This window comes from Vicugna pacos, unplaced genomic scaffold (assembly GCF_048564905.1).
Source record: "Vicugna pacos unplaced genomic scaffold, VicPac4 scaffold_20, whole genome shotgun sequence".
Classification (NCBI taxonomy): domain Eukaryota; kingdom Metazoa; phylum Chordata; class Mammalia; order Artiodactyla; family Camelidae; genus Vicugna; species Vicugna pacos.
Window position 1 is genome coordinate 71,248,706 of NW_027328741.1, and position 26,380 is coordinate 71,275,085.

A 26,380-nucleotide genomic window follows, 5' to 3' on the forward strand; every position below is an offset into this window, starting at 1 on the left:
CCAAAAAATAGTATATACATTCTTTTCAAGTGCACATGGGACATTTACCAGTATTCTTGTTATACTTGGGCACAAAAATACCAAAGTAATTTTAAGAAGATAGAAATTACCTCAAGAAATTTTACTGACGACAATGCCATGAAGCTAGAAATCAAAAACAGAGGAAAAAAGGAGAACAAAAAAAAATGAGGATTAAACAATATGTTATTAAAAACCACTTGGTCAAAGAAATCAAAGCTGAAATGAAAAATTACCTTGAGACAAAAGAAAATGAAACAAAACCACACAAAATTTATGGGACACAGCAAAAGCAGTGTTGAGATGGGAGTTTATAGTGATACAGGCATTCCTCAAAAAAGAACAATCACAAATAAACAATATAACCCATCAGCAGAATGAACTAGAAAAGGAAGAACAAAAAAGCACAAAAGGAAACAGAAGGAAGGAAATCATAAATATTGGGGAGGAAATAAATAAAATAGAGTTTAAAAAGTCCATAGAGAAAAAAACACCCAAACCAAAGGCTGGTTTTTCAAAAAGTATGTAAAATAGACAAACCTGTGGCCAAACTCAAAAAAAAAAGAAAAGAGAGATAGCATAAATTAGGAAAATAAATAGGAGAATGTAGAAATTAAAGCAAAAATTAGAAATACAGAATATTATAAGAGAAAATAATGAAAAGCATATGAAAACAAACTGAATAACCTAGAGGAGATGGACAGGTTTCTGGAAACATACTGTCCACCAAGACTGAATCAAGAAGAAACTGACCCCTTGAACAAGCAGAGCACTAGAAATGAAATCAAAATAGCAATATAAAACCTACCTATAAATAACAGTCCAGAACCGGACGGCTTCAGAATGGAATTCTACGAAACATGCATAGAAGGACTCAAGCCAGTCCTTCTCAAACTCTTCCAGAAGATTGAAAAGGAAGGAATACTCCCAAAGTCATTCTATGAAGCCACAATCACCCTGATACCACAAACAGGTGAAGACACTACCAAACAAGAGAATTATAGGCCAATATCACTGATGAACACAGACGCCAAAATACTTACCAAAATAGAAGCAAATAGAATCCAACATCACAGAAAACAATTATACAACATGACCAAGTGGGGATCATGCCAGGGACACAGGGGCGGTTCAACATATGCAAAAGAATCAATGTAATACAGCACATCAACAAGAGAAAGGACCAAAACAGCATGACCTTCTCAATAGATGCAGGAAAAGCATTTGATAAAATTCCACACACATGTATGAAAAAATCTCTCACCAAAGTGGGCATAGAGGCAACATATCTCAGCATTATGAAAGCTATAGATAACAAACCCACAGCCAGCATAGTACTCAATGGTGAGAAAGTCAAAAGCTTCAAGCTAAAATCTGGGACAAAACAAGGATTCACACTATCTCCACTCCGACTCAACATAGCCATGGAAGTCCTAGCCACGGCAATCAAACAAGAGAGAGAATTAAAATGGATGCAAATTGGAAAGGAAGAGATAAAAGTCTCACTATATGCAGAAAATATGTTACTATATATACAAAACCCTTCAAGATCCAGACAAAAACTACTACAGCTGATCAAAGAATTCAGCAAGGTAGCAGGTTACAAGATTAAGGTTCAAAAATTAGTGACATTTCTTTACGCTAATGATTCAGATAATACTATAGAGCTACAATCAACATGACAGCACTGTATTGGTAGGAAAATAGACATATAGGCCAGTGCAACAAAATAGAGAGCCCAGAAATGAACCCACAAACTTTTGGTCAATTAATCTTCGACAAAGTAGGCAAGAAAATATAATGGAAATGAGACAGTCCCTTCAGCAAATGGTGTTGGGAAAACTGGACAGCAGCATGTAAATCAATGAAGCTAGAACACTCCCAATGAAGCTAGAACACCATACACAAAAATAAACTCAGAATGGATCAAAGACTTAAACATAAGACAGGATACAATAAACCTCCTAGAGGAAAATATAGGCAAAACAGTATCTGACATACGTCTCGTAAATTTTCTAGTAGAAAAAATAAAAGAAAGAATAAACAAATGAGACCTAATGAAACTTACAAGCTGCGGCACAGTAAAGAAACCGGAAGAAAAACAAAGAGACAACCTACGGAATGGGAAAAAAATTTGAATATGTAACCTACAAAGGCTTGATCTCCAGAGTATATAAGCAGCTCATCCAACTGAATAAGAAAAAATAAACAACCCAATGCAAAAATGGTTAGAAGACCTAAACAAGAAATTCTCTAAGGAAGATACAAAAATGTTCAAAAGACACATCAGATAATTCTCAATATCACTGATTATCAGAGAAATGCAAATCAAAACTGCAGTGAGGTATCACATCACAGCAGTCAGAATGGCCATCATTTAAAAATCCACAAATGACAAAAGCTGGAGAGGCTTTAGAGAATAGGGAACCGTCCTTCACTGCTGGTGGCAATGCAGTTTGGTGCAGCCACTGTGGAAAACAGGATGGAGATTCCTCAAAAGCCTAAGAATAGACTTACCATATGACCCAGGAATCTCGCTCCTGGGCATAAATCCAGAAGGAACCCTACTTCAAGAAGACACCAGCAACCCAATATTCATAGCCAGCACTATTTACAATAGCCAAGACATGGAAACAGCCTAAATGTCCATCGACAGTTGACTGGATAAAGAAGAGGTGGTATATTTATACAGTGGAATACTGGTCAGCCATATAAACCGACAACATAATGCCATTTTCAGCAACATGGTTGATCCTGGAGAAAATCAGTCTAAGTGAAGTAAGCCAGAAAGAGAAAGAATAATATCATATGAGATGGCACATCTGTAGAATATAAATACAAAACAAAACAAAACAAAAAAGCACAAATACAAAACAGAAATAGACTCCCAGACATAGAATACAAGGTTTTGTTAGCCAAGGGGGCCGGGGGTGGGAAGAGATAGACCTGGAGAACTAAATTGCAGAATAGATAAACAGGATTGTACTGTATAGCACAGGGAAATATATAAAAAATCATACGGCAGCTAACAGAGGAAAAAATGGGACAACAAATGTATATATGTTCATTGTAACTGCAAAATTGTGCTCTACACTGGAATTGGAGACAACTTTGTAAAATGACTGTAAATCAATAAAAATAACCTCAAAAAAACATGATCCTATGTATTACAAATGTAAATATACATTAGAGAGAAAAAGAAAACTATGCAAAAGAGCAGTAAAACCAAAAAAATTTTTTATGTTTTATTTTAAGATAAGCAAAATCACAAAACCTCTAGCCAGGTGCATCATGAAGATAACAGAGATGCTCCAAAGAAATAAATAAAGAAATAAAATAATAGAAATAACTATTGTTACCTGAGATATACAAATAAGGGATCATTTTGCCAACACTTACATGCCAATAAGTTGGACAAAGTAGAAGAAATTGAGAAATGTCTAGAAAGAGACAGTGATAAGGAGAAACAAATAATTTGAACCAACTGGTTACTAGAAGAAAAATAGAATCTGCGTTTAAAAAAATCGTTAAATAGAAGTGCAGATTTAAACAGTTCCCATGGAGAAATATACAAAAATACAAAGCAGAAGTAATAGTCTTCAATCTATTCAAAAATATTGAAGATGTGGGAAACTCCCAAATTAACTCTATGAAGTTTTAATCACCCTGATAGCAAAGCCAACAAACAAAGTACAGGCAAAGGGAACTTCAAGCAAATAAATTTGATAGATTTTAATGCAAAAATTCTAAAAAAATATTATTAGAAAATTAAACCCAGCAATACCTAAAATGAATCATAAACAAATATAAACTTGGATTAATTGCAGGGTCACAAGAGAGGTTCAACATACACAAATCAATCAGTTTGATACACCACTTAACAAAAGGAAAAGAGAAAATGTTGTGGTCATCCCAATAAATCCATAAAAAGTATTTCACAAAATTCAACATTTATTCATTAAAACAGCAACAACAGCAACAACAACAATAACAACAGCAACAAAAACAGAAACCTCTTACAAAAGTAGGATTCAGGAAATATACCTCAACATAACTAAAGTCATTAATTACAAACCCACAGACAACATAATATGCAAAAGTGAAAAACTGAAAGCCAAATTAAGGAATAAGACATGAATGCCCAATCTCAGCATTTCTATTAAACACAGAATGGAAAGTCCTAACAACAGAAATCGGACAAGAAAAAAATTTATTCAACTTGGATTGAATGAAGAAAAATGTAATTATTTTAGATGGCATGATAATCTACATAGAGATCCCTAAAGATTCTCCACAACTAAACAACTAAAACTAATAAAGACATTAAGCATAGAAGCATGATTCATGATTAATATATAAGAACCGTCACATTTCTTTACACTAACAATGAAACAGTCCATAATTTTAAAAAATTCATATGAAATCAGATCAAAAAGATGAAAAACCTTTGGAAAATCCAAGATAATAACATTTTTAGGACACTGGTAAAGAAATTTGAAGATGATGCAAAGAAATGGAAAGAAATCTCAAGGTCACAGTTTTGAGGAATTAATATTGTTAAAATATACATACTACAAAATATGCTTACAGATATAAATTGATTAAGATCGGACTACATGATATTTTCCACAGAACTAAAAACAGTCCTAAGATTTGTATGGAGCTGCAAAAGAACCAGAATGGAAAAAGTAACAATGAGGAAAAAGAACAAAGTTGGTGGCATAACCAATAACCCTCCCAGATCTCAGACTATATATCTAAAATACAGTAATCAAAACAGCACAATGCTGGAAAACAAACATCTATAACTCTGGAACAGAACACAGAGGCAGAAATAAAACATCATACCTATGGTCAACTAAACATTGACAAAGGAAACAAAAATATACAATATCTTAAAGACAGTCTCCAGCAAGTGATTTTGAGAAAGCTATACAGCTACATGTAAATCAATGAAATTAGAACACTCCCTCACACTGTATAAAAATAAACTCAAAATGTTTTAAATAGATCAGTCTAATACATAACACAATAAAAGTCCTGGAAACTAACATAGGCAAAACAAGATAAAAATTATAGTGAAATATTGTTATGTCACACTCCCAAATTAAAAACATTAAAAGCAAAATAAACAAATAGGTCCTAATTAAATTTAAAAGCTTCTACACAGGAAAATAAACAATATGAAAAGATGAACTTCCAAATGAGAGAAACCATTAGGAAACAATGCAATCAACAAGAGGCTAAATTATAAAATACACAAATCGTTCCTACAGCTCCATTTCAAAAATCTACAAACAACTCATTCAGAAAATCAGTGGAAGACAATTCTCTAAAGAAGACACACAGATGACAAACAGGAACATAAAAACATGCTCACATAGCTAATCATTATACAAATGCAAGACAAAATTAAAATAATGTTTTACCTCAAACTACTGAGAAGGGCTGTCATCCAAATGTCTACAAATAATAAAGACTTGGGAGGTTGTGGGGAAAAAGGGACTCTCCAATGCTGTTGATGGGAATGAAAATACGTGCAACCACTTTGGAAACAGTATGGAAGTTCCTTTAAAAAATAAAAATAGACCTATCTTATGATACTGCAATCCCACTCCTGGTCATATAAAACATAAAACTGGAAGAAAAAAAACCATCCTAGTGTAAAATATAAGAAGTACACACTGACATTGGACTTAACTTGATTCTACATATGTCTCCTCTTGCAAGGGAAGCAGAAGGAAAACTAACAAAATATGATTGGATCACTCTAAACAGATTTATACTGCAGAAGAAATGATCAATAAAATGAAAAGTCAACCAACACATTGGAAGAATATCTTTGTAAGTGATATTTTCCAATCAAGTTTTAATATCGAAATATATGACAAAATCTTACCCCACAACAACAAAAAAAATGACCAAATAATCTAATTAAAAAAGTTGTCCGTAGGAACTGAATAGAGAGATCTGAATCAATTTTCTGTAGAAAACATACATTTGGCTAAATGACACATGAAAATATGTTCAGAGTTATAAATTATTAGGAAAGTCATAAACCAAAAATGAGACAAGACCTCACACTTGTCAGAAGGCTCATATCAAAAATAATTGATGTTGGTGAGATTGTGGAGAAAAAGGAACACCATGGACACTGTTGATAGGAATGCAAAGTATTGATTCAATTGCATATATACATAAAATTTTCTACATCTATTTTTCTGTCAAGGGATGTTGTGTTTGAAGGCCCCTGTCTGAAGGCTCTAGAGAATAAGCCCATGTGCTGAACTGATAAAAAAGCTGTGAGGAATGTCACATATCCAGGCTGGATAAGAAATGGCCTACAAAATGTATCCAATATGAATGTCTGGATAGCCTATGCTGGGTAAGATCCTAAGAGAAGGGCAACCTAAGACAGGCACAGCCAGCTGATAAAGAGATGGCCTACTTAATGAAGTTCCGGGATGATCTTAAAACAATACTTGATCATTTAGCCTCCTGTGCTTACTGCAGGAGCATGGGGAAATAAATAGCATAAGAATATTAACATTGTTATAACTTAGATGATACGTGAGGCATTGTGCATGACCTATATAAATCCTTTTTCTAAGAATCAATAAACAAAACTGCTTACTTCTCTCCACAGAGTATTTGTGTGTATATGATATCATGCCACTGACAGGGTTAATCTAATTTGTTGGGAGTATCATAAAAGGATGTTGCATTATATACAATGCTGTTTCTGCACCTATTGAGATGATTATTTGAGTTTTATTTCTCATTCTATTAGTGCGGCATGTCATCTTTATTGATTTCAATATTTTGAAGTATTCTTAAACCCAGGGATAAATACCTTTACTCATGTATGTGTATGATACACTAAATGTGATGTTGAATTCATTTTGCTTGTGTTTTGTTGAGAATTTTGGCACATATGTTCATCAGGGTTAATATTCTATATTTTGCATATAATGTCCTTTCTAGCCTTGTTATGCAAATAAAGCTGGAATCATAAAACAAATTTGGAATCTTACACACCCTTCAAATTCTTGGAAGATTTGTGGAAGAATTGGTGAAAAATTGTCTTTAAATGTATGACAGAATTCACCAGAAAAATTCGTCTTGTAAATTTTTTCTGATTTGGGAAATTTGGAGTACTGATTTTCTCATACACACTTTTGCTCTATTTAACTTTCTAATTTCCTCTTGATTCAGTTTTGGAAGACATATGTTTCTGGCAATTTGTCTTTTGCTCTAGGTCATTCAAATTGTAAGCTAGTGATAATTTCTTATGATGCTAAGCATCTCTGCAACATCACTGGAAATATCTTCTTTTTTATATCTAATATTATTTGAGTCTTTGTTTTGTTAGCCAACCTAAAATTTTGTCCAATTTATGTTTAAAAGAAACAGCCTTAGGCATATTTTTTTTCCCCTTTTCAATTGTTTCTGTATTTCCCTTACTCTCATTGATTCAATTTGTTCTTTATTCCTTCTGTTTTCTCCTGGGTTCTTGATGGGTAAAGTTAAGTAGTGTGAATCTTTGTATTTCTTTTATCATTAAATATATTTATTTTTTATTTATTTATTTTTATTTACATATTTATTCATTTATTTATCATTGAAGTACTGCCGTTTAGAATGTGTCAATCTGCGGTGTAGAGCACAGTGTCCCCAAAGATGCATATATTTGTGTGCCTATTAAATATTACTTCACAGTATTTAACTTACTGCCTTGTGTCATACAAAAGAAATTTTGAAAACATCTATTTTTATATATAATGGATGACATTTATAAATGAACAGTTCCCAAATATATCCTCTACCAGACTCTTTCCGCAGTAACCATAAAATTGTTTAGTAAATCTGTGAGTGTGTCTCAGTTTTGTAGATGAAATCATAGTTTCCTCATCCAAATTTTTTTTTAAGGGTCCACATATGTCATGTCATGTATTATTTTTCTTTCTCTTTCTGGATTACTTCAATTAGAATGACACTTTTTGGGGACATCCATTTTGCTGAAAATGTCATTGTTTTGTCATTTTTTATTGCAGAATATTATTCCATTGTGTAAATACGGCATGACTTCTGAATACTGTGATCAGTTGTTGGACAATTAGGTTGCTTCCATGTCGTGGGTTTTGTATATAGCACTGCTAAGAACTTTGTGGTGCAGGTGCCTTTTTGAAATAGGGTTCCTTTTGATATATACCCATAAGTGGGATTGCTGGATCTTATGTTAACTCTATTTTTATTCTTTAGAGTAATCCCCATCCTGGTTTCCACAATCACTGCACCAAACTACATTACTACCAACAGTGTAGGAGGTTTCCTTTTCTCCAAAGCTTTCCCAGAAATTATTGTTTGTGAAATTTTGAATGACGGCCATTGTGACTACTGTGAGTGACACTTCATTATAGTTTGAATTGCCCTTCTCTGATAATGGTAGTGAGCAATTTTTTTTTTCATATATCTATGTGGCATTTGTATTTCTCTATCGGGGAATTGCTTCTTTAGGGATTTTGCCCATTTTCAGATGGGGTTTCTTGTTTTTTTTATTATTATTAGGTTGTATGAAGCCTTTATATTTTGGAAATTAAGACTTTGTCAGTTGCATCAGTTCTAAATATTTTCTTGAAACCTGTAGATTTTCATTTTGCTTTGTTTATGGTTCCCTTTGCTGTGCAAAAGCTTATAAGTTTAATTAGGTCCCATTTATTAATTTTGCTCTTACATTCCTTCCCTGGGTAGTCTATTCTAGGAGATCATTGCTGAGATTTATCTCAGAGTGTTTTGCCTATGTTTTCTTCTAGGAGATTTACTGTGTCTTGCCTTACATTTAAGTCTTCAAGCCATTTTGAGTTTATCCTTGTGTATGGAGTGAAGGAGTGTTCTAACTCCATTGCTCTGATGCTGCTATCCAGTTTTCCCAACACCGTTTGGTGAAGAGATGGTCTTTTCTCTGCCATATTCTTGGTTACTCTGTCAAACATTAATTGAACATAGGCCTGTAGATTTATTCCTAGGCCCTCTATTCTGTTCCTTTGGTCCATATGCCTTTTTCTATACCAATATCATGTAATTTTGATTATTGTAGCTCTGCAATAGTGTATGTAGACCTGATGGGTTATTATTCTAGCCTGTTTCTTTTTCTTTAATATTACTTTGGAAACTATGGATAGTTTATGACTCTTTGTAAATCGTAGGATCATTTGTTTAAGTCTTATAAAGAAATGTTTTGCATAATTTGATAGGAAATCAAATTTTCTTGCCTGATCGTTGTGGCTAGGACTTCCAAGACTATGTTGAATTGAAATTGTGAGAATGGGAAACCTTGTCTTGTCTCAGGTTTTTCTGAAAAGGTTTTCAGTTTTTCACAATTGAGTATTTTACTGGCTATATATTTGTCATAAATAGCAATCATTATGTTGAGATATGGTCACTCTGTACCCACTGTGATAAGAATTTTTATTGCAAATAGCTGTTAAATGTTATCAAATGCTTTTTCTGCATCTACTGAGATGATCATGTGGATTTTTGTCCTCTCTTTTGTTAATATGGTGTATCACAGTTGATTGATTGATTTGCAAATGTTAAACCATCCTTGTGTTCATGGGGTGAACCTAACTTGATCATGGTTTATGATCTTTATTTACACGTTGTTGGATTCTGTGTGTTAATAATTTTTTAAAGACTTTTACATCTATGTTTATCAATGATATTGGCATATAGTTTTCTTTTTAGGTAGTGTCTTTGTCTGGTTTTGTTATAAGGTTGATGTTGGCCTTATGGTGTGAGTTTGCGTGTACTCTCTCCATATCAATATTTTGGAAGATTTTGAGGAGGACTGGTATGGATTTTTCTTAGTATGTTTGGTCAAATTACCCAGTGAAGCTATTTGTTTCTGAAATTTTGTTTGCAGAGATTTTTTATTTTATTGATAATTCTATTCCATTTCTGGTGATCTGTCTGTTTAAATGATCAATTTCTTCTTGATGCAATAATGGTGGCCTGAATGTTTCCAGAAACTTCTCCATTTCTCTAGGTACTCCAGTGTGTTTCCTTGCAGTTGCTCATGGTATTCCCTTATGATATTTTGCAAATTTGTTGTACTCTTTGAAGTTTCTCCATTTTCATTTCTTATATTATTTGTGTTCTCTCTCTTTTCTTGTTGGATAGCCTATCCTGACTTTTGTCAATTTTGTTTCAAAAATATTTTGATTGATTTTCTCTATTTTTTAAAATTTATTTCAATTCTTTCTCCCTTGTTCAAAAATATTTTGATTGATTTTCTCTATTTTTTAAAATTTATTTCAATTCTTTCTCCCTTGATCTTTATTATTTCCCACTTTCTGCTGATTTTTGGTTTTGTTTGCTCTTCTTTTCATGATTAGTTTACATAGAACATTGGATTATTTATTTGAAATTGCTCTTCTAAATTTAGGGGTGCCTTGTCAATATGAACTTCCCTCTTAAGCCTGCTTTAATTTTATTCCATGGAATTTGTGTAGTGTTTTGTCATATTTCTCAAGATATTTTTTAATTTCTTCTTTTACTTCATTACCTCCCCTCCTTGATTTAGTACCATTTTGTTTAATCTACATGCTGTCAATTTTTCACCCTTTCTTTCTGTGATTGATTTCTAGTTTCATGGTATAATACTCAGAATAGAACCTTGAAATAAATTTTATCTTCTTAAATTAGTTGAGGCTTCTTCTGTGCCTGAGTACATAATCATTCCTAGGAAATATTCCAAGTGACGTGGAAAAGAATGTATATCCTGTTTTTGGGAGAAGTACTGTTTTGGAAGTATCAACCATCTCCAATTATTTTATCATGTCTTTTAGTATCTTTGTTCCCTTATTAATTTTCTGTCTGAAAGACCTGTCCAGTGATGGTAACAGGGTGTTACAGTCTCCTACTGTGATTGTGTTCCCAGCGATTTCTCTCTTTTTATTTATTAGTATTTGCTTTATATATTTCGGTGCTCCAATTTTGAGTGTATATATCTTAATGAGTATAATACCCTCATTTTGTATTTCTCCTTTCATCATTTTATCATGTCCTTGTTTATCTTACTCTATGGCCTTTCTTGTAACTCTATTTTGGGTGAAGTCATTACTGCTAGTCCTGCTTTCTTGTCATGTCCATTTGCATGGAATATATTTTTCCTTCTTCTGAATTTCAATTGATGTGTGTTCCTCTTACTAAAGTGGGTCTCTTGTATGCTTCATAATGTAGGGTCTTGTTATATTATCCAATCAGACAATATATATCTTTTGATTGAAGCACTAAGTCCATTAACATTTGTGATAATTATTGGTAGACTGGTGTTTATTTCCATTTTGAACTTCATTATCCATTTGATTTGGTATTTCCTTTTTGTTCATTTCTTTTTCTTTTTGTCGCTTGATTAGTTTTCTTTTTTTATTTTGGTTTCTTTTTGGCTTTGTGAGTTCATTGTACGCTTTTGACTTATGGTTACCCTGTTTTGTATTTATATTGACCCGTACTATGTCTGTTTATTTTAACTGATAAGAATACAAACTCAAACCCATCCTACAGAGAACAGAAACAAGAAGAAAACACCCTTTTTGTCCTGTTTCACTCTGTGACCCTTAAAATTTTTGATGTCCTGTTTTACCACATCATATTTATTCTGCTGTAAGTCATTGTAACTATTCCCTTTCTAATTATGCCTTTCTCTTTTCTATAGCATCCTGCTTCTTTTTTACATAGAGTTGATTTTTCATTATTTCTTTTTCTCCTGCTTAATTCTTTTAGTATTTGCTTCTGTGGAAGTTATTTACCTCTCCTTCTATTCAAAAGATAGCCTTGCTTGATAAATTATCTTAGATTACAGCTTTTTTTCATTCACGAATTGAATATGACTTGCCACTGCCTTCTGAATGTTGTATTTGTGTAGGACACGTGTTTACAAATATAATATATATAATAATATATATATGTAAAGAATACCTAGAAATGAAGTTAACAAATAAGGAGAAAACCTATAAGTTAAAAACAGAAAACTTTGATGAAGGAAATTAAGACTGATCCAAAGAAATGAAAAGATTTCTTATGTTAATGATGTGAAACAATGGTTGAAACAACCATTCTACACAAAGGATTTTACATTTAGTGTGATTCATGTCAGAATACCCATGAGACTTTTTTGTTAAATAGAAAAAATAATTTCAAAATTTATATGCAAGCACAAAGATCATGAGTTGCCAAAATAATCTTGAAAAAGAGTATTAAATCTAATGGTGTAAAGTTCTCTGATGTTACAAAGCTTTAGTAATTAAAACAACATGATACTGGCTCAAAAACAGACACCAATCAATAGAAGAGAATAGTGCAACCAGATATAATCCGTCAAAACTATGATCAGTAAACCCATGAAAAAGGAATCAAGAGTACAATATGAAGAAAGCACATTCTCCTCAATAATTAGTGCTGGGGAGATTTAACATGTAAAAGATAGAGTAGAATATTTCCTCACATTATATGCAATCTATGAGCACAAAATATCTTTCTATTTATTTTGTTTACTTATTTTTCTTGCACCTGTAATTTATAGATCTATGTTTATATCTTTTTTTTTTCATTTAACATATGTGTTTCTATTTTATTGTTTTTGGTATAAATTTACACACAATTATTTTCCTAATTTCTATTTCTGATAATATGTTGTTACTATATAAAAATGCAACGGATATTTGTGTATTGATTTTGTATTCTGCAAGTTTACTAAGTTTGTTCATTATTTCTAACAGTCACTGGAGGGGTCTATGGAGTTTTTAACTCTGCATAAGTATGTCATCTATAAAATCTTTACTACTTTTTTACAAGTTGGATGCCTTTTTGCTTTTCTTTGACTAGTTGTTCTGGCTAGGACTTCTGATAATGTAATTTAGGGCTTGTGAAAATGAGCTACTTTTTCTTATTACTGGATCAGAGGAAAACCTTCCTGTAAGTTAACATTGAACTTGATGTTACTCATGGGTTTTTCTTATATGGATTTTATAATGTTTACTTACTTTCTATCTAGAGCGAATTTGGTAAGAATATCTTTATAAAAAAGTTAAGATCACATTTGGCAATAAATTTCCTACATTTTTTAAGATTGTTATTTTTGAATTATTTTTAAGGGATAGTATCACATATATTCATTTGCAAATGTGAAATAATATTTATGAACCAGGACTAAATCCAACTTAACTATAGTTTATAATACTTATAATATGCCATGAATTCAGGTTGCTTGTATTTATTTAGAATGGAATTTACAGAAACTGAAGGTAAAATTTGCATTGCACCTTGAGTGTACATTTATTTATTTAAAAATTTTATCACTCATTTTGAATTTGGCTTATGTTTAATGGAATTTATTTTTAAATAAGTAATATAACTTTTGGTAGAACTGAATTTACTACATTTTACTAATACAGAGCATAACTATTATTTACCATTAGAGCACAAAACACATGACTTATAATGCCATACTATATTAACAATGCCAACAGTTTCAGGACTGAGAAACTTATTGCTTCCTAAAATGCATTACCAGATCTTTTCCACCCCAAACCACATATAATGTTATTTCTTTGTCTTTTGATTATTTGTTTGCTTGCCCCTTAATGGAGGCACTGCTTTTTGAACCCAGGATCTTGTGCATAAATGTATTTATCAACATCATTTTGGAACACAAAACAGAAGCCCAAGAGTATGGATTATAAAGATGACCAAAATATTTATTTTCTTTTAGTGAATGAAAAACCTCTGAGTGAAAGAATGGCAAATATAAACATTTGTAAATATACAATAAGATTGTCTCTTTTGTAATTTTAAGGTAGAATATTAAATTATATTTGTTTCACTTATAGCACTTAATTAAACTTTAAAACAAAAATTGCCCCCTTTGGGATTTCTTAAATTTGATTGATTATTTTAATCTAATTTTATTTCATGTACATTTACCATTTTTTTATAAACTTACCAAATAAACTGATATTTATTCTTCTCATGTTTTGAATATAGAGCTACTTATTGAAAAGTACACAGATAAATACCTACTTCCATTTCCAAATCAAATTATTTTTCACTTTAATTAGAAATGATGATGAAATAATTATACATTTTCTGTACTGCATTTACACAAATTACACTTTTAATTCCAAAATTTAAAATTATTTTACTTATTTTGTTCATTAGTTATACCCTATTCACTAATATGGAATAAATTTGTGTACAAAAGAATGGAGATTTGTTTTATTTTTAAGACCCCAAAATAATATTATTTAAAAAGATTTTGTGGGGATAATATTTGCAGATCACACCATAAATATAAGCATCCTTTATGTTTCATTTTAATTTTATGAATGAGGATAAACACTGTCTGAATGTTTCACTGGAGTTCCTAGGAGACCTGATGTTTTGTTATGTTATAGCTACTTAGGTTGAGAACCATTTTGATGGCCTAGCAGTTTATCTGTGCAGGCCTGCCAAAGCAGCATTTGAAGCAGCAGTGCTCAAAATCATGCAGATTAGAAAAGTACCTGTAGAAAAAGTTATTTGAGGTGACACATGTTTCTTCAGAAATTCAAGATGTGTCTAGTTAAGATGGACCAACTGGTTCAGGAATCTCCAGTAGATCTCTATTGTGTGATCAAACATTCTCTGGGGACTTGGACTTGAGGTCTATGATTGAAGAAAATGCTTTTCAGACTTTGTCTGAAGAATCCTTGATAAAAAGACCATGTTACACACATTGTGTTTCTGAATGACATAAAGATAATGAATTTTGTTCCCTGACATTTCCAAGAAAACTCTGGAAAATGGCTGGAAGTGACCAATTTAAATCCATCTGGTGGGATGATAATGGATCTTCCATAGTGATTGATGAAGATGCCTTTAAGAAGGAAGTTTTGGAAAGAAAGGCCCCTCTCAGTATATTTGAAACAGGAGTTATGAAAAGCTTAGTTAGACTGCTTAACCTTTATGCGTTTAATAAAGTGAGGCAGATATTTCAGAGATTTGCTTGTCTAGTTGACTTTCTGGCAGAAGAAAAAGAAGTCTCTGTTTTAAGAAAGCTATACAGAAATTTTAGTTACCACATGGTAACTTATATATAAAATTTTACTTTGTACATCAATCTATGGTAATATAAATGTAAAGCTAAATTTTGAAAATTGTATAAAATTATTAAAGCTAAAATTCATTTTTTTCTAAAAAATGAGGACAGTGCCTTATGTATTCAAGATTATGAAAAAATTTGCTTGCAACTATGATTCTTACCAGAAATCTAAATAAAGATATTAAATCTGCTTTTGAAAAGTGGCATTCACCGTTACTGCAAATGCTAACTTCTTAAATTTGATGACTATACTATTTAAATGTGTATTTTCCAAAAAAGGAACTTCAAAATATCATTAGCAATGTTCATATTTTGATGATATTATCTTTGCATTGTAAACATGAAGTCTCAGGTTTTATAGGTTAAGCTTATTTTAGTGTTGTATTTTGGTTTAAAATATTAATAAAATCTTACTCCTTTGGTTGTAGCTGCAGTTCTATCATAATCAAAATTTTAAATGAGGCTGTCCCCAGCTTTTATTGAGAATAAAAAGGAGAGTTGGGATTAAAAATGCCTCTCTGATATCTTCATTGGCTGAAGATTTCAGAAGAAGCAATTTAAAGGAGGCGGTAATGAGGATATTCATAATTCTGATTTTGTGGCTGACACTAGTGGAGATAGTAAATTTTTACCTTCTGCAAATTTAAACATTCTTCGAATAAGAAAGCCCTCTTCTAGCCACATAATTGGTGATACAAATACCCCGATCAGAGATGATTTTTCTCCTCCATCATCAATGCCATTTAGACCACCAGAAAAAATTGCAGTGGATCAACATGCTATTTTAAATCAGTTGACCTCTGTCCATGGGCACTTTTAAAGCAGCTACACTGAAGCAAATGGCCGTGTTGTGAAATTCATTACAACTACAACATCTTCTTCTCAGTGCAGCATCTTTTCTCTGAGACAGAGCAATTATTTTGGACTGATGGCGGGGCCTTCTACTTTTCCAAATAGATATCACAACAAATCTGCCAGTGAAGGTCACTTTTCTAAACTTCAACCAGGGAGCAACCCACGGATTCCAGTGCCAGTGATAGCTGATACATCAGCAACCATTCTTTCAAGGCCAACTCATCAGCCATCTTCAGTTTATGAATGTCATCCTAATTACAACTGATCTACCAAAGGACTACCAGATTATGCAGGGAAGAAAAGATTAAAATTGATGTTGGAAAATGTCAACAAATATCTGCAATTTTCATATTTGAACAATAAACATAGATGTGTACCTGTAATTTCCTTATTATTTTTTAAAAAGGGTTAAGAGGTAAATGGTAGAGAAAGTTTCCATTAAAAGAAAAAAATGATATTTGATTGATATGATCATTTGATGAAAAAATATAGGAGTAAATTTAAATAATTTCTTGTAAGGAAGAAGAGTAAATGGAAGAATTTGGAAAAAGACATAAACATGGAGAGAGGGAAAATTACTAAGTGGTTTCTGGTTCATACTGGAAAGAATCAAAAGTGATAAGTTAGGATAGGTTGAAACAGGAGATAAATGCAGGAACCGGCCCAGGGATCATGGTCTCTATTATGTCATCCCTGGAATCATAAAGGTCACATGATGTAGTCCCAGATGACTCATTCAGCATGTGGTTCAGTGTAAGAAGTAATTTTATTTATGGCCTTTTTGTGCTGCTCTCAAAGCATTCCAATTGGTGCTTTTACTTCCTGCCCTCAAGATTCTACACTATATTTTCTAGTTAATAATTTATGTTGCTTTTATTTTCCAGACAAAGTCAAGCTTATGTCCTCAGGGTGGCATTTAATGCTTTTCCAACTCTAAGCCCACAAACTCAACTTAGATTTGTCATTTCTCTATAAATCTCACTTCTAACTACCTTGGCATGTCTTTATGTTTTACTGTATCTGGAAATACATCCAGGCAAATGCTTGTCATCTATGTTCACTCCAATCTCACCACTTTGCTCCAGCTCGTCCTTTCACTTTGTGTGTCCTCCTTTTACCTACTTAGACTTTCCCAGTGTCAGTGCAGAAACCAACTCCTCCAGATGTTTTGTCTTTCCGTGTTTCCTTCTCTAACTTGGATACCAGCACAGTAAGCATAGCACATGCCACCGGATGCATTTTAGTATTTAGTGAATGAAAAATACATGTTGACTTTAAGCAAAATCTACTTTTCTCAATCAACAAAACTCTCATGGTTTTCAAACTATTTCATTATGTTCTTTACTCTTCACCACAAGCTAGCTCTTTTCATAGCCCAAGGACTATTCAGTCAAGACAGTAATTGGAGGTAGGTACAGGAGACAAAATATTATTTTCTTATTTATTCATGCCTCCAGAGGTCTAAAGCATTCCACTCTCATTTGCTGGAATTTTTCCTGTCTCTTCATCACCCAACCACCCCAAAATAGCTGATTCTCTTACCCATACCAATAACAATACTGCCTTCTAATTAATTTACTTCTTAGAATCAGAGCTTTGTCCAGAAGATACAGTGTTATTTCAAATACTTAATGTCGGTTTTTTCACCCCACATAACTTGTGCCACTTCTAAACTTCACACAGTAAGTATCTAAGAGATAATAGCCCCTTGGTTGGGGCGGTCATATCCAGTAACCAAATTGCAATCTAAAATGTGTGGACTAGAAAGAGGTGAGGGTGGTAGAATTAAAAATGTGTCCAGCTGCAAGAATACCAAGTTTCTGCAGATATAAAGAAATATAAAATATTCATGGAAGACTTTGACTATTTCCCATTCATTTTAAATAAAAGGTGAATCATTTTCAGAATGCAAAGTACCCTGGAATGCTGCAAAAATTGTAGGCAAGGTCAGGGAGCTTAAGACTTCTGTTTACAATCATGCAGCCAGTGTCAGCTGATAAGAGTGGAATGGCAATACTGAGTTCTGAAAATGTGTCACCAGTTTGGAAGAAAGTCTTTGCTAATCTGGAGAATGACAAATGGGCCAGGGAAAGCTCTAGCAACATCCCATCAATATGACCTTTACCAAGAGAAGAAAAGAGCACACTTGCAGCAGGAGATCTGTGTCTGGACAGCAGTGGTTTTTCCTACAACAGAAACATCAAGCTGTTAATATTGTCAGCTCAAATCAGATGGTGTCTATGTTGTTGTTTATATTAGCAGTCTGGGGTTCAGATGGGCTGGTTCAGCAGCTATTTTCCAGCTCTCTTATCATTCAGTGGGTCTTACCGTGATCATTTTAAGAAGGTTCTATACTGATAATTCAAAAGCTAAAGTTTACTTTCAAAATTGAAATTCTGGGGAAAAATATTATTTCTTTGCCCATCTGTAGGTTCCTACCTGGTAAAAGCTAGACTATTGGCAAAAGTACAAAATTTGGCTGGTGTTTGAAAACTATACTCTGAGCTTTGCCCACTGAATTCTTCCCACTAAGTACTACGAATCTGCCTACCACTGTGTGTGTGTGTGAATATGGATTGTTAACAGTAACTAAATTTGTCTTAGTTGAGTCATCAGTGAATTATTCCTCTACATCTGGCACAATCTCTGTGAATTTAGAGTTTCATTGAGCCACCAGATTTTCTTCCGATCAGGGAGAGGTAGATTATAATTCTCCCAGTATACTAATTGTTACCTGTTCATTGAATCCCGAGCTGATGCTAGGGCCAAGCCACTGAACCCTTGAATTCGACTGAGGCGTATGCATTCTACATTCCCCAGAGCCCAGCAAAGACTGTCTCTCTTTTTAACTTAAGCTTATGTCTAAGTTTTTTTTTTTTTAATTCTCATTGTTGACACAACTTATTCTGGTTTGAACACCCGTTGACTAATTTATAGTGACTGAAGTTATGACTTATTCCCATTCACCTAGAAATTGCAATAACCTTTTATTCCTTGGGCTACCTGGAATAGAGTGAGCATAGTCATCATTTTGAAAGCAGTCCTCAGTCCTAATAATGCAGAAATTTTACACTTATTTGCCTAGGAATTGAGCAATTATGTTTGTTGTGGATCTCAGCGATTATCCTCACATCCCCTAATGCAACCATGAGAAAACACCACATTGTTATCCAAAATCAAGTCTTTGTCAGTATTGCACTCCCATTGCAAAAGATTTAAGTATTGTAGGAGTTCTGAGATTTTACCATGCTGAGATTTTTAGCTACCTAGTATGTTCATTTCTTACAGATGCTGTGGGGTTAAATGAGAACATCGTTCAGAGACAGTGAACTTTACCACTTACAGCAAGGACAGTTTTAAATTTGTATCCATTCCCTAATCTCAGATGAATACACAGAGAGAATATTTGATGCCTACAGAAGCAGTGGTCTGTTAATATGAAGAAAGTTTAAGGCATGGTAAAACAGTAATTTTATTAGTATCTTTATGTAAATATATTAAAATCACTTATTTATTAGTATCTTTACCTAGGATAAGTTTATCATGACTCAAGTTTATTGCTGCAAAAACAATCATGAGAAATAACATGGGAAAAAAATGAGCATTGACTTTACATTTTTCCTTCAGCTCTTATTGAGATATAATTGGCAAAAAACATTGTGTAAATTTAGGTGCACAGGATAGTGATTTGATTTAAAAGTATCATAAAATAAATATCATAGCAACTTTAGGGAGATTTCATTATCTCATTTAGATACAACTTTAAAGAAATACAATTTGTCTTTTGGTTGTGATGAGAAAACTTATGGTCTAATCTCTTAGCAACATTCATATAGAACATAAAGCAGTATTAATTGTAATTTTCATGTTACTACGGGGCATCCCTAGAACACGTTTATATTTCGGCTGCAGGTTTGTAACTTTTGAGTGCATTAATCAAATTCTCCTTTCCTAAGCCCTGCCTCTGTTAACTACAAATCTAATTTTTTTCTATAGTATGTTTGTTTGTTTTTGAAGTGTAGTTTAATCTATAACACTGTGTTAGTTTCTCTTACACAACATACTGTTTTCTATCTTTAATACATTTCAAACTGATCACAAATATAAAACTAGTTTTGATATGTTGCTTTTTAAAGATATTTCATGGTTATTGACTCTTCCCCATACAGTACATTTCTTGTCCCTGACTCATTTAATCTGCCAATGGAAAATTTTCTCTCTTAATTTGCCTCATATATTTCTTTTTCTTCATCACATTTCCCTTCTTCTTGTGAACAACCTGTTTCTTTCTATATCTATAACTCTTTTTCTGTTTTGTTATGTTCATTTGTTTTAAATTCCAAATATCAGTAAAACCATTCAGCATTTGTCATTCACTTTCTGACTTATTTCACTTAGCATATTACCCTCTTGGTCTACCAATTTGTTGCAAATGACAAGAAATTAATCTTTTCAGAGCTGAATAATAACCCATTGAACTTTTATTTTTGTTTGTGTGCATATATAAATATATATATATTTAGGGTGTCTGTATATATATGTATAAATATAGACAAATCTGCAGTTAATAGGTGGGTAGATATATTTACTATAAAAACACATCTTTTTATCCATCATCTGTTGATGAGCAATTAATTTGCTTCTATATCCTGACTATTGTAAATAATGCCACAGTGAATATAGGGCTGAATTTATCTTTTCTGATTAGTGTTTTTGTTTTCTTGCAATAAATATCCAGATATGGAAATGTTGGATAATATTTCATTCTTAATTTTTAGATAAAATTGCATACTGTTTTCCACAGTGGCAGCACAAATTTACATTCACTTAAACAGTGTATCAGAGTTCTATTTCTTACATCCTCACCAACACTTATATTTGTTATCTTTTTGATAATAGTCATTCTGACAGGACTGACATAAAATCTCATTGTGTTTTGGACTTGCATTTTACTGATGATTTGTGATGTTGACCGATTTCATGTGCCTGTTGGTTACCTTTCCCCCACTGTATATTCATTTTTGTAATGGGCTAAATGACCATAAATGTGCGATTCATTTTTATGGATTTTGCTGTGTTCCATTATTCTGTTCGTTCTGTGCCACTACCTTATTCTTTTTAATACTGTAGCTTTGTATTTTAGTTGAAAATCAGGGACTGTGTTACATCCTGTTAGTTCTATGTCAAAGTTATTTTTGTTTTTAGTTTGTTTTCTTTGTTTTCATTTTATTTTAGTGGTTTCATCTCTTTTGTGTTTACATGTAAATTTAAGAATTATTTATTGTAAGTGTCTAAAAATGCCGTTGGTATTTTAATACGAACTGAATTTAATTTGTGTATTTTCTTGTCTAGTACTGTCATTTAAACAATATTTCTTTCCTAATCTATGAACAGAGAATTTCCTTTCATTTGTTTGCATTATCTTCATTTTCTGTTATAAATATTTTATAGGTTTCTGAGCACAGATATTTTACCACCTTGGCTGCACACATTACTTGATTTTTGGTTTTTTTTGTAATGCAACTGTAAATGAGACAGTTCCCTCACTTTCTCTGTTAGCTTGTTGTCAGTGTGTAGAAATGCAAGATTTCTTTATGTTAATTTTATATTCTGAAATTTTACAAAATGCATTGATAAGCCCTAGTAGATTTATGCCATCTTCTTTAGGATTTCAATTTGAAATATGTCATCTGAAAACAGATACTTTTACCCCTTTTCTTAATTAGCTATATTATATTTACATTTATTTTGGATAGCTATGGCAAGAATTTCCAATACTGTATTGAATAAAAGTGGTAAGAGTAAGCATTCTTGCCTTTTTCCTGCTCTTAAAGGTGATGTTTGCTGGTTTGAATCAGTGAGTGTCATGTTTGCTGATTTCGTGTCATTTATGGCCTTAAATGTGTTGAGATATGTTTACTTATGCCCACTTTGAGGAGAAATATAAATAGATACTGAATTTGTCAAAACGTTTTATGACTCTTTTGAGGTGACCATATAATTTTTGTTTTTCAGTTTGTTAGTGTGGTGTATCATATTAATTAATTTGTGGGTAATGAATCACTTTTGCATCCCTGGAATAAAATGGACTTAATCATAAGGTATAATCCTTTTAATATATTGTTTGCTAACATTTTAATGATGATTTTTGCAACTATGCTTTTTAGTAGTATTTAACATGTAATTTTATGAGGTATTTGTTCCTGTTTTTGTAGTAGTCTGATACAGAAATGTGGGGTAGGAAGCCTTCCTTCCTCTGCAAATTTATGGAATTCTCTGAGAAGTATAGGTGATAACTCTTCTCTAAGTGTTTGGCAGAATTCACCTGTGAAGCTGCCTAGGCCTGGAATTTTGTTTCTTGGGAGATTTTGTTTAATTACTTATTCAATTTCATTAGTGATAATCTGTTCATATTTTCTAATTATCATTCCATCCTGGAGATTAAGTCTTTCTAAGAAATTGTCCATTTCTTCTACGGTTTCCATTTTAATTGGCATATAATTTGTTGTATCTTCTTATGATGCTTTGTGCAACTTTGATATAAGCTGTAACTTCTCATTTATTTTGGAGTTTATAAATCTGTACTCTCTATTTTGCTCATGAGTCGGGTTAAATTTTATGAATTTCATTATTCTTTCAAAAGATAATAGTTTGATTTGATGTTTCTATTTTTAATCTTTATTTTATTTATTTATATTCTGAACTTTCAGCTGTCTTTCCTTCTACTAACAAGTTTTTTTAATTGTTTTGCTACATATTTTGTTTGTAAGATTATGTTATAATTGAGAGATAATTATTATTTGTATAAGTGGGATTATTTTGCTATAAGCTTCCCTATTAATACTGCGTCTGCTTTACCCCATGGACTTTGTTTCTGTAGTAATATTTCATTATATATATTTCCTTTGATTTATACAGCAATCCATTGTTTGTTTAATATTGTATGATTTATCCTCCACACTTTACAATTTTCCCAGGTTTTTTCCTTTAGTAAATTTCTATTCTACAGAATCCGTAAGTCTCTTCACAAAACAAGGAAAAAATAATAAAATTTATAAAAATAATGAAAGACCCAAATTTTCTAAAATTATCTTTGAAAAATGAACAAAGCTGTGGGTAATATCCTCCCTGACTTTGGAATATACAACAAAGCTATAGTAATGAAAACACCTAAATATGGCACTAAAAGAGACACATAGAACAATGGAACAAAATAAAGAGTCCTAAAATAAACCCACACACATATGGTCAATAAGTCTACAATGAAGGGGGCAAGAGTATAAAATGGAAAAAAGGCAATCTCTTCAACAAGTAGTTCTGGGAAAACTAGACAGTTCATGTAAAAGGAAGATATAAGAGCACTTCCTTCCATAGTATACAAAATAAGATAAAAATGGAATAATTTTCTAAAAGTAATACCTGATAATTAACACTTTCTGACCAAGAACAGGAGCAGATCTGCCTTTGAGATAAATCATAGCAATATTTTTTTTGATCTATCTCCTAAGTAAAAAGAAAAGGAAAATTTACAATAACAGTTTTTAATTTTACTGAGGAGAAAATAGATGTAATATGTGATACAGGGATTCTACTTCTTGTATAAATGTGAAGTGCAAAACATTTTGCAGAGCAAAGGAAACCTTCAGCAAGATATATGGAAACACACAGAATAGAAGGAAGAATTTCAGACAATGAAACCAACATTTTGTTAATATCCATAATATATTTATAGCATACTAGACTCAATATTTAAAAAACAAAGACTCCAACTTAAAAACATTTGAAGGATCTTCAAGGAAACTTTTCAAATACAGACAGGTGGATGATTTTCATGCACATAAAAAGAAACATAATGTTGCTATTAATTAGGAAATTGTAAATCAAAACCAGAATGAAAAATAATCTCACAGCAACCAAAATGGCTATTAAAAAAGTCTTCAAATGTCAAACATTAATAAGAATGTCGATAAAAGTGAACCCAGATACACTGTTGGTGGAAATATAAATTGATGCATTCACTATGATAAAAGAGTGGACAGTGCCCAGAAAACTAGATATAGAAGCACTATATGTTGCAGCAAATCCAGTTTTTGATATAAATCTTAAAAAATGAAAACATTATCTTTACAGAAAATATTACCCCCAATGTTCTTAACACCATCATATATAATAGTCAAGGAGAGATGCACAACTCAACCCCCCATCAACAGATGATTGGCTGAAGTTGATGTGAGATATAGATAACATAAAAATACTTAGTCATTGTCATATCAAAAAATAAAATTCTACCATTCGGAGCAATGTGACTGGACCCAGAAAGTGTTGTACATAAAAAAATAAAGTCATACAGAGAGAAACACTCTACGTTATCACTTATATGAGGAAACTAAAGATATAAGATAAATAATCATAAAAAAGAGAAACAGAATCACATATATATGTGTAGTGTACCAAGTAGTTGTTTCCTGTGATGACAGGTAAGAAGGATGGAGAAGACAGAAATGTGCAAGGAACTAGATATAATTTAGAGAAGCAACACTGTCATATTTGCAGCACAGAAAAATATTTTAATAATTTAAATGATTTTAAAGAAATTATAGGCATATATTATAGTAAAATTTGCATGTAGGTGGGAAAAACATTGAAGAAAAGAACCCAGGAAATACAAAATAGTTTGTGGTACTCTGATATTAAGGGAGGTGATTTGTTCACTATCTTTACTGTCCTAATAATGTCCTTAGTAGAATTTAACCTTTTAAATGAAAAAGCATATGCTTTTAAAAAAGTGACATAAATTTAAACTATTTCTGTCTCTCCCCTTAAATCTACAGTCAGTGAAAGGATCACATCTCAACAAAAATAACTACAACACAAAACAATACTCAAGAGCGCATGTGTACAGCTGAAGTTTGGTGGGCTAAAACACATAAAGGAGGCTGAAATGAGGGAAGAGCAGAGGTGGTGCCTGCATCCAAGGCCCACTGACAAGGGTATCTGAGCCCAGAGCTTCAGAGTACACAGCAGAAACAGGGTCTCATTGGTTCACACAGCTTCAGCCACCATCTGCACCATTACTCATGGTCACAGGTAACTAGGAGGGTGGCACAGTGGAGACAGAAATTCCATCCTTCAGACACTCAGATATTCATGACACAGTCCCTACTCCCCATTCACAGTGGTGGAGAACAGGTACCTTGCAACATAGGACATGGCAAAGGCACTTGTGTGATTCCAAATGCCCACCTGTCTTTACACCTTTCCTCAATGTGTACACTGAGTCTCAAGGGATATCAGATAAAAGGAAAGGTTCACTGGCCCAGTGACAACAGTGGCATTAACTACCAGCGATGTCTAAAAAGTGACAATGTAAGCAATCTTTTATCCAGACAGTAGCAACTGGATAGTGCCATTTTGAATTATTATCAGAGGTAGCTCAGGTAAGTTAAACCAAATATTGTGCAATATTGCAAAATACCAGAAAACAAAAGCAAGGGCTCCAACTCCCAATCTGTTATTTAGTGTCATCAGAGCAATAATTCACCATGATCATGAACAATCACAGTAACAGTGTAGGGCACGCACACACAGAGATACTCACACACAGACATCAACACAGATGCAGACACACAAGAACACACTCACAAACCCACACTCGCACACACACACACACACAATGTCAACCCTGCAGCAAAGAAACATAAGTCATGGAATATTGCCATATAACTAATAGAGAATCCAGACAGTTGTGATTCAGAAACTCAATACAAAAAACAAAACTCAGAAAGCAGTTTAATGAGCTCAGTATTAAAATAAATGTTGATAAGGAATACATTACCTTAGAGACTGAAACTATAAAATAACCCAACATTATGAGGACTAGATGAACTTTGAAAATAAGATGAAGAATGCAACAGAAAGCATTGGAAGAAGACTGTCTTTGTGGAAGAGAGATTAGCAAACTCACCAATACAAAGCTAGAAATGATAGGAGATGGCAGAGATTCAAGATATTAAAAAGTGAGGAAATTTTACAGTAGCCTTCAGACTTCCTCAGGAAGTGAACATAAGAGTGAAATCCTGGAGGGAGATGAAAGTTAGACGGCAGCTGATGGTTTATTTAAAGAAGAAATAGTTGATAATTTCCCGAACCTATTTGAGGAACTGATATACAACTCTGTGAGCCAACAAAACACCAATAACTTTAAGACAAAGAGACCTGTTTCAAGATACGTCATATGCAAGTTGGCAAGTCAATGACAGAGTAAAATTTTAAAGGCAGCCAAAGAAAGTTTTGATAATGTACAAAGAACCCCAATTAGGCTCTCAGCAGATTTCTGAGTGGAAAATATGTGCCAAGGTTAAATAAAAT